Here is an 11,595-nt window from a genome sequence, read left to right as displayed (position 1 = left end):
CACTCCTCAAGGGAAATATCATAATCAGTGTCTTCTTGAGAAGGAGGACTCATCAAATTCGTAACTTCATTTCTACAAGCAATGCAAGCTATCTTCGAGTGTTCTTAGCGGTGAATTCTACACCATTGGGGCAACAACAAATCTTTGAGTCGAAGGTCATTTCCTAACAACTTCATCCCTCATCGCATCTTTGTAATGAACTTATTGATCCTCTTGATCTGATTAGAAACATTAGCTTGTTGTAGCTTAGATACCGAAGGAGTCATGAAAGTTAAAATATCATTCATTTTGTAAACTCCAGGACTCACTTTAATATAAGAAACTTCATTAGTGGCCTCATAATCATTAATCAACTTTTTTAACCTAGGCTCACTATCAATTCCTATCTATTTGCTTACCCCCTTCCAAATAAGCCATAGACATGTGAAGCATGTTGAAAATTACCCTCCCAAAGTCTTATACTGATTGGCATATTGGCATAATTGATGGAGATGATGGTGTACCAATAAAGGACTGTTAGTGATGATATATTAATGGACTGTTGGTGATGATATATTATAGGATTGTTGGTGATGATATAACTATGACATGATTATCAGTTATTTGTGTTGTCATTGATGGCAACCATATTTGTCCATGTTTTTTTATGCTTGGTATGTCATCTAAGTCTATTGGTTAAGTCTAATCGGTAATGGATTGAATTGGACTGAGTTGGATAGAAAAATTCCTAAGTAGCAGCAAACTAATAAGTAGGAACAGAGAAGGAGATGGTTGTGGTAGAGATCCGTGTTGAGACAAGAGTTGTGATTTGGAATGTCCACTTATGATATTATAATGAGTCTATGACTTTAATCACATCATGTTTGGAGAATCGGAAGTCATGTTTGTTATAGACTGTTGTATAAACAACTAGGGTTTTAGAACCGATATCAAGATTGTTGACCAGTGATGTTTTATGGTTTGGCAGTGATTATTTTCATGTTCATAAGTTGATGATGACATGCCAAAATCTGTGTGAAAAGATAAGATGTTTTTTTGGCATGTACAAGGATCAGATTTATTGGAAAGCAGTGAAGTGCTTAGTAGAATGTTATAAGGGTTTGACATCTTATCAAATCGATTCGTGGTGATGAGTTATTATCATTCAATAGTTGTAATTGTCTTGTAATTTATTGTAATGATTTGTATGATGATTTATAATGATTTGTAATGATATGATATGATCTATGATGTAGATTCATTGTAGGTTAGGGTTTTTTAACCGACCTAATTGTAAAGTTTATTTAGGTCGAGTTTAAGAAGGTTGAGTGTGTTAGTAATCAGTGAAGTGTGTGTGTGCCAAACTAGATTGAGATGTCTACATGAGAGAAGAAGATTAGAGCTGACAAGGATCTATAATAGAAAGCTATGAAGTGTTGAGTCCAAATAATTTATCTATTGTTTCCTAACGATTGCAGCAGCATTAAAATCCCTTAACCGAGTAGGTCCTAAGAGGCCTGATTGTATAAATCCTTTAACTAGGTAGCTCAACAAATTGAGTTAAAATCCTCTAGTGAGGTTACTCCTAACAGGGTAGAGCTCCTAACAGAGCTAAGGTGTGAAATCCCTTGACTAGGTGACTCCTAACAAGGTCTGCTCTTAACCAGGCATTGATGTAAAGCTCCTAACTGAGATAGGCTCCTAACAGGGTGTATTCCGAAAGAGTGCAAAATTTGTGGGTACCAATTCCCACCATGGTTTTTCCCATTTGGGTTTCCACGTGAAAAATCCTTGTGTTCATGTTGTGGATGAATTGTTAAGTTATGCATTTGATGTCTTTACTTAATGATCAACATTTAAGTTGTTACTAGTAATTTTTGGTAAATCTGCATTATGTGATGTTAGATCAACTAGCAGTACTAGTTATGAACTATTTTGTGAAGTATGGTTCAGATTGGTGAAAGTTTTTGATTTATTGTTATCACCAATTCACCCCCCTCTCAATGTTAATCAGATCCTAACATTAACAATTGGTATTTGAGTGTTAGGTCGTCTTTGTGCAGAAGCTTAATCACTTGAGTAAAATATCTAAGGAAGACGATGAAGAAGGAGGGTCGTAAATTCACTAAGGAGAACTATCAGATATGGAGTGATAGAATGAAGATTTATTTCAAAGGTATGGGTACTCAGTTTTGGTAGCATGTTATTACTCAATATGTACCTCCTACCAGTCCTGTGACTATAGATCAATTGAAGGAGCAACAAGAAAACATTCAAGCACTAAAAGCTATATTAAGTACACTACCCGATACTTAATGTATTGATGTCCATGGTTTAGAGACTGATTTTGAAGTTTAGGATAAATTAGAATTAATCTATGGTGGTGATTAGAATGTTCAAAAGGCTAAAGAAGAGAGTCTTAGAGGAAAGTTTGATGATATGAGAATGATGGAAGGTGAAAATATTACTTAGTGTGGATAGAGGATTAAAGAGGTTGTCAATGGAATCAAAAGTGTTGGTGGTACTATAGAAGAAGACACTATTGTGAGTAAGATGCTTAGAACCCTATTATTTTCCTATGCAATCAGAGTGTCTTCTATTCAAGAGTTGGGGTTAGTTACTAAGGATAAGGTTACTGTTGACTCTTTCATTGGTAAGTTCACTGATTTTGAGTTAAATAGTTTTGATAACAGTGTACCTAAGACAAAATCTATTTTTAAAGCATCAGTATCTAGTGTATCTATAAGAAAAGGGAAAGATGTTTGTCAAAGTCATGAATGCAGGTCAAGTCATCTTGGTGGTAGTAAAGCTAATGTGGATGATGAAGGTAATCTAATGGAATTTGAAGCTCTATTGGCTAAAAGAATTCCTAGAGGCATTGGTAAGTACAAATATAAGTTTCCTCTCAAATGTTTCTCTTGTAACAAAATAGGACACATTGTTGCACACTATCCTAATAATTGATCAAAAGGAAAAAATTAGAAAATACAAGCGAAAGAGAAAGAAACCTTTTTATGTTGTAGTTGATGAAGGTATCACTAATGAGGAATTTGAGGATGAAGACAATGAGGAGATTGTCTTTTTTTTTGTTAAGGAAGATCTATCTGATAAGAAGGCTTTAGTATCTCTCATTAACCATAGTGATGAATGGATTATTGATAGTGGTTGCTCACACCATATGATCGGTGATAAGAACAAGTTTATTTCTCTTAAATAATTTGATGGTGGTGTAGTAATATTTGGAAACAATTCACCTTTTATGGTTGAAGCTAAAGGATCTATCTCTTTTAATGGTAGAAGTAATGTTGATGATGTATTTTGGGTTGAAGGTTTAAAACATAACTTGTTGAGTGTTGGTCAATTGAATAAGGAAGGTTATCATCTTGAGTTTAAGAGTGGAGTTTGTAGGATCTTAGGATGCAAAGAAGAACTGATTGCTACTAGTAAGAAAACTAAATGTAACTTATTCCATCTGAATGCTAATGTGAATAGTTGTTTGCTTGCTAAGGTTGAAGATAGCTAGTTATGGCATAGAAGGGTTTGTCATGTGAACCTTGATAATATGATTAACGTCAACAAATCTAGTATGGTGAGAGGTATGCCACAACTTGTAAAACCAAACAATGTGTTGCGTAAATAATGTCAGTTGGGTAAGATGACTAAATCTTCTTTTAAGAGAAAATCTTTTTCTTTTGAGCATATTTTAGATTTGGTGCACACTGACTTATGTGGTCCTATGAGGACTAGAATTGTTTATGGTGACAAGTATTTCATGATATTTATTGATGATTTTTCTAGAATGATGTGGGTTACTTTTTTGAAGGAAAATTCAGATGCTTTCAGCAAGTTCATGACATTCAAGGCCTTAGTAGAAAAGGAAACCGATAAGAATCTTAAGTGCCTGAGATCAGACCAGGTGGAGAGTTTACATCTGATGAGTTTGTGAGATATTGTTATGATAATGGAATAAAGAGGTATTTATCTGCTCCAAGGACACCTCATCAAAATGGAATTACAAAAAGGAGAAACTGGGCCATTGTTGAAGCAACTAGGACTATGTTGATACAGGGAGATGTACCTAAGATGTTTTGGAGAGAAGCAGTCAGCACTATTGTTTGCACATTGAACCAAGTACTTGTTAAGAAAGGTAATGATAAGACACCTTATGAGTTATGGTATGGTAGAACTCCTAGTGTTAGTTATTTCAATTTTTTTGGCAGCAAATGTTTTACAAAAAGAGATGATTATACTAGTAAATTTGATGCTAAGAGTGATGAAGAAATATTTCTTGGGTACTCCACTTTAGAGAAAATATTTCAAGTGTTACAACAAAAGGACAAAGAATATTGTGGAGAGTGTGAATGTAAAAATTGATGATTTTCTTAATAAAAATGATGATACCAATAAATCTGATCCAGTTGATGATGAACAAAAACTTGTGTTTATTGAACTGGATATACACAAATATGTTGAGCAAAACAATGCAATGGATGAATCTCAACTGGTGGATGAAGAAGATGAAGAACAAGAAGAGGTTCTTGAACCAGAACAAGTAGCTCCTAGGTATGTAAGGCTAAATCATTCTAAAGATTGGATAACATGTGACAAGAATGTCGGAGTGTAGACTAGAAGGAAAATTAGAGAAAGCTCTTGTCTGATTTCTACAGTTGAACCAAAGACACTTAGAGAAGCTCTTAAGGATGATGACTATTTAAATGCAATGAATGAAGAACTTGATCATATTCATAAAAACAACACTTGGTCACTTGTTCCTAGACCTGATGATAAAAATATGATCGGTACAAAGTGGGTATTTAGAAACAAGTTGAATGAAGATGAAGAAGTTGTTAGAAATAAATCAAGACTAGTATGCAAAGGGTATTCAAAAGAAGAAGGTGAAGATTATGGAGAGACCTTTGCATTGGTTTCTAAGCTTGAAGGAGTTAGAATGCTACTTGTATTTTTAGATTTTAAAGGCTTTAAAGTCTATCAAATGGATGTTAAGTCAATATTTATGAACGGTATTCTTGAAGAAGAGGTGTATATTGAACAACCAGATGGGTTTGCATTGACAGGAGATAATGATATGGTATGAAAAGTACATAAGGAATTATATGGATTGAAGCAAGCACCAAGGCCATGGTTTGAAAGACTTCATGCACATCTGATAAAGATAGGATTTCTGAGAACTAGTGAGGACAACAATATTTATTTGAAGACTAAATGAGACAAGATGTTGATTGCAAAAGTATTGGTTTATGACATTAAATTTGGTGGAAATGATGATATGAGTATGACTTTGCAAATGAGATGAAGAAAGAATTTGAGATGTCTCTTATAGGTGAGATAAAAAAATTAAATTGGATTGCAAGTCCAATAGCTGAAAGGTGGTATTTTTATCTATCAGTCCAAGTATGTGAAGGAAGTGTTAAAGACCTTTGGAATGGAAGATTGTAAACTAGTTGGAACACGAAAGGTTACTAGTTGCAGATTGTCGAAAGAGGATGATTCACCCTTTGTGGATGAAAAGGAATGCAGGTCCATGATTGGAAAATTGCACTATGTTGTTCACAGTAGACTGGATATTGCCCATGTAGTTGGTTTAGTAGCAAGATTTTAGAAGAGCCCTAAGGAGACACATATGACAATAGTAAACAGGATATTTAGATATCTTAGAGGGACAATGATTATGGATTATGGTATCCATACAGAAGCAATTTTTCTTTGCAGGTATTCACTGATGTTGATTGGGCAAGGAATGTAGATCACCAGAAGAGCACAACTGATGGTACGTTCTTTCTAGGTGGCAGATTGGTATCTTGGACCAGTAAGAAATAGACTTGTATATCTCAGTCTACAGTTGAAGCAAAATATGTGGCTCCATCAATGAATTGTACACAAGCTATATGGATGAGACATGTCTTGGAAGGATTCCCAGAAAGATATGACAGAACCGATGATTATACATTGTGATAACACTAGTGCTATAAACATTTCTAAGAACCCGGTACTGCATGCAAGGACTAAACATATTGAGTTGAAGTATCACTTTCTGAGAGAGAGTACATGAAAAGAAAGTGATTTTGGAGCATGTATCAAGTAAAGAGCAATTGGTTGATATATTCACCAAGCCATTTCCTAAGGATACCTTTGAATATCTTAAAGTTAAGTTAGGGGTTATACTCCTACCCAAAACCAACTAGGATGCTAGTGAAGAATCAATCCAGTGGCATTGAATATCTTTCACTATGGATTAATGAGAAGTGGGCTACTCCTCAAGGGGGAGAAACTGAGATGATGATAGAAGATACCTTTGCACCTTTGGCATTGTTTTCAAAGGGGGAGAAGAAATGTAACAGTCATGGGGAGAAGAGAAAAGGAGAAGAAGAGGAGAACACAGTCATGGGGAGAAGAGAAAAGGAGAATAAGAGAAGAATTGATGACCAGGTAGTGATATAACAGGTTTCATGATGATATTTTGGTGTAATAGTTTTTGGTGTTGTCATCAATGCCAAAGGGGGAGATTGTTAACATATTGACATAACTAATGGAGATGATGGTGTACTAGTAAAGGACTATTAGTGATGATATATTAATGGACTATTGGTCATGATATATTAAAGGATTGTTGGTGATGATATAACTATGATATGATGATCAATTATTTATGTAGTCATTGATGGCAACCATATTTGTCCATGTTTGTTTATGCTTGGTATGTCATCTAAGTCTACTAGTTAAGTCTAACTGGTAATGGATTGAATTGGATTGAGTTGGATAGAAAAACTACTAAGTAGCACTAAACTGGTAAGTAGGAACAAAGAAGGAGATGGTTGTGGTAGAGATCCGTGTTGAGTCAGGAGTTATAGTTTGGAATGTGTGCTTATGACATCATAATGATTCTATGACTTGAACTGCATCATGTTTGAAGAACTGAAAGTCATGTTTGTTATTGACTATTGTGTAAACAACTAGGATTTGAGAACCAGTTGTAGATGTCTAAAAATGGTCAACACTTGCAGAGTCATATTTTAACATTTGCGCATTGCCTTATTCTAGGGTTTTTGTGTCGCATTAACATTTCTTCTATGTTGCGCACTTGGTCTTTATCATTTGTGAGCATTGAGTCCTTCTTTTGCATTCTTCATTTGTCTCACTTTAAAATTAGGTCTTGTCGATAATAATTTTCAGTCATGATTTTGGTCGATCTTATCCTGTCGCATCAATGTGCGTGCTCAATTATCATATTTTTGGACATCATCAATTTGATTTCATTTTGGACATCATCAATCCTAATCAATGATGCAATTAGGGTTTTGTCCTCTTGTCAATTTTGTCATTTTGTGATCGATTCATCATCGATCCTCATCCTTGTCGATTTTGTCATCTTGTGATCGATTTGTCATCGATTGTTGTCATTTTCAATCTCGTCATTTTGTGATCGATTTGTCATCGATCGTTGTCCTTCTCAATCTTGTCAATTTGGATCAATTAGTCATTGTTCCTCGTCAATTGGTGCATTTATCAGTCAAATCATTTATCAAGTCAGAAATCATGATCAAATCAAATCGACATTAATTATCTTTTGTCAATACCTAATTGTTGTCCTTGCATTTCTAATTCATCTTCTAAGGTTTTATGATTTATTCATTCAATCTTGTTTGGCATTTTCCCTCTAGGTTAAATAATTTATTTATTTATCCTAAGTCTTCTTGTCACAATTAAATATTTATTTAATTGGATAATTAATTCCCTCTCTTTGTGTGAATGAAAAATTGTTAATTAATTCACTTAATTCCTAATTTCCTCATTTCTAATTTTCCTAATTCCTAATTTCCTCATTTTCTAATTTCCTAATTTCAATTTCCACCTAATTAATTTCTCTGTAGTTTCTCCCTATTTTTGTGCTTCGGTGGAAGCATGAATTTCTCATGCATCATACTATTGGCATAGCAAGATGTCATAAGATTCTAGTCCTCTAACCTTTGCATTGGCAATATGTCATAATTCATGACATAGAAGGTGTCATAACCTTCTTCTTTCCACTCAATTGTGCCTTTTTTGAAATCAATTGCCTCTAATATCAATGTCATGCTAATCTTGTCTTTTCTCTGATTTATCTATAAATTGGATGAATTTCTTCAATCAAAGGGCCGAATCAATCACGCTTCTAGTACCCTTATGCTGTCGTCTCGTCTTGTCAATCTTTCTTTCATATTATACTTATGCACTTGAAGGTGAGATCCACAAAAAAAAGTAATTTGAAGGAGAAAGAAGGACAATGGAGATTTCTGGAGGAGATATTCACATTTGCAATGGTTTGCATTTGAATTGAATGTCTTATTTTTCATGCATCTCTATTGAATGTAATTAGGATTTGTCACTACATTTTAGTTTTCGTGATTGAGCTAGGCTAATTTGCTACTTGCTTTGATGATTTCCAAATTCCTATCTACATTTCTTGGTGAACTCGACGTGAAACTTAGCCCCTTAACTATGTTTTGAGTGCCTTTGAGCTGATTTGCAAGTGAAAAACCCAAGAAACAGGGCAATTCAGGGCTTTCTGGGAAATTCTGCGCCTATGTAGAAGGGATCTGTGCCTGTGTCAAGGGATCTGCGCCTATGTTAATGCATTTTGTACCTGTGTCAAAGGGATCTATGCCTATGTCAGTGCATTCTGTGCCTATGTCAATGCATTCTGCACCTGTGTCAAGACATTTGGCGCCTGTGTAAGGCCAGAAATAGAGGTAAAAATCAGTGTTTTTACTTGCAAATTACTTTGTTTTGCATTTTGTTTCTGCATTTTGGTTTTTCTTTGGTACTGATCCTCTATGTAGCACCTTGGCATTACATGTGACAAAGACTAAGAATGAAACTACTAACAAATCTTATGCAGGTTCGCTAGTCAAAGACCAAACAAATCAAACTTCTAACTTAGTGATTTTGCAGGTTGCCTTGTATTCCAACCGAACTTTGTGTTTGTGACTCATAATTAGGCACCTAGTATGTTTTCTAATTAGGATGGAATGAACATGTGTTTTCTTTGTTTTTCGAGTTTGACATTGGAGTAGGAGAGTATGCTCTCATCCTTCTTAGGGTGATCAGAAATCCAGATCTTTGATACCATTCTCATGTTTTGGATTGTTTGTTACCTTTAGAGGGCCTACCTTCCCGACCATTTGCTTTCTTTTGAAAGCAAGTGACAATCATGAGAGGGGAACGACCCAAAGTGAGCACAGCTAGAGTACCTTGGCATTCTAACTCACTATAAATAAATACCTGATGGGCGAAAGCTTTGAAGGAAAGGTTACGTGGGAATTGAAGTTACTTGGGAAGTGATGACCCTTGGACTCTTTCTCATTTCAACATCTAAGTAGGGCCTCGTGGTCTAAATCATGCTTGCATGACTACATTTGTTTGGTATCTTGGTGGACTTATGTCTCAATCACGCTTGCGTGACACCAAGGAGTAATGCTTAACAGAAATCCTTATTAAACACCTTGTATTTAGAGGCCAAAAATCCTTCTAGTTGCTTGAGAAGGATGAGTTCGGATACTTGGAAGACATACTAAGTTCTCCATGGGGAGATTTCCATGGGGACTGATGCTTGGCTGCCTTGAGAAGTGAGTGCCATGGAGGGGAGCCTGTGGGGTCAAGCATCTATGTATTCTCCTTGAATCTCATAACAAGTCTACCTCTCAAGTACCTACTATCCTTGCCTACCATAAGAAATGTGTGAATGAGTATGATTGTCTTGAGTCTAAGTTGAAATATCTTGTCTTCTTTGCTTGTCAAAAGTTGAGTTGTGTCTCATTTCAAAAACAAGACAAATTGATTCAAAACAAGGTTAAACACAAGAGTATTTCATTCAACAAAGTTCAAAACACCTTCAAAAATGGTTGTCAAACATTTTTCAAAATCTTGTCTCAAAATTCATGTCACTTAGATTTAGGTTCATCCTAGGTTTGCATTTTGCAAATTCATTGTCAATTACCAAGGTTAGGTTTCACCTAGGTCATACTCCTTTGCATATCAATAAGGGTCATCCATTTGCATGTGTCCTCTTGCATTAGAGTAATACCATTTCATAATTCAACCTTAGGTTTTGTCTTACATTTGCATTTGCATCTTTGTCCTCATAACATTAGGTCACATTTGCATACCCTAGGTCTCTTCATTAAGCTTTAGTCATTATCATATCATATTAGGGTCATGTGCATAGTAATTGTCCCTTTGCATATAGTGTCAAAACTAGGTTTTGTCATACTTGAGTAATTGCAATTTTTTGATAAACCCTAAGTCATTGTTAGGAAGTCTAGACCTTATCAAACTTTTGTCTTTTTGTCATCGATATCATTTTCGTCAATCCTAGCTTAGTATCCAAGAATATAGGGGAGACATTGTCATTTTGTCCTTTTGTCACTTGGTCCTTTTGTCCTTTGAGGTCTAGACATCATTTCAATTACCTAAGGGTCTCCTTTTAGATTTGCATTCCAAAAAGTTTGTCAAAATCTTGAAAAACAACCAAAAACATAGGTTGCATTCTTGCTATAGATTGCATTTTCATCTATTTAGTTTGCATTTAGTTGCATATCATATATTATTCTTGAAAAATTCCAAAAATATTGCATTTGCATAGTGACATGCCTATTGAAACAAGGTCAAAATCTAAGAAGATGGGCAAACCAACGTATCAACCCATTGACAACATATAATATTCACAGTTTCAAACTAGTCAAACAGTACAAATTGAAGGTTCATCAAACACATCATTACCACCATATGGAATGGTTCAACTTGGACCACCTCCATTATATGAACCAGTATTTGTACCCATGCAACCAGGACATGGGAGTGTTCCACCAACACCAAGATGAAATGCACCTTTCGATTGGAATCAACCAAACCTGCAACATGAAATTCAAACATTACATGAGGAACAAACTCTTTCACAAGGATTTGGTTCAGATCAAGGCATTCAACAGGAGACAAATCCAAATTTTTTATTAGATTCTTCATCAGATTCTGATGCTTCCGATGATGTTGATATGTTCCTTAAAGATCCTAAGATGACAAAAAAGATGGATAAATTCTTGAACAAGGTCTTTAAGATGTTCCCACAAAAATATCTTGACATGATGAGTAATGTGACCTCCTCAAGTGAGCAAATCAATGTGCAAAAACAAGGCGGTGAGCTATTAAGTTTTTCTCCACATCCAAATGAGGAAAATGTGCAACAAGAAACTCAACCTACCTTGATGGGTAAACGTGCTTCAAAGGCATTGACAATGACTATTCCTCAAAAGGCACCGTTTGAAACAATAAATAATCCATTATTTAATACAACACCTATAACACAAGATCAAATGAGGACCACACAAATATTGACAGTTGTCCCTCAACAAGAAGTGGTTCCTTGCATGCATAAAATTGGATTAAAATCTAAGATGCAAGAAAGCTTCACGACTGGAATGCCTGATCTCACCAATGTCCAAAACAATTCCACAATGCAACAAAATTCCTATGTCCCATTAAGCTCAATATATTTTCCAAATACTCAAGTATCGGATATGCAAACTATTGTGATAGATCCTTTGATAATGGCAACACAAAGAG

Source organism: Cryptomeria japonica, chromosome 5 (assembly GCF_030272615.1).
Source record: "Cryptomeria japonica chromosome 5, Sugi_1.0, whole genome shotgun sequence".
NCBI lineage: Eukaryota > Viridiplantae > Streptophyta > Pinopsida > Cupressales > Cupressaceae > Cryptomeria > Cryptomeria japonica.
The sequence above is the reverse complement of the archived record's forward strand: the minus strand, read 5'-3'. Positions refer to the sequence as shown.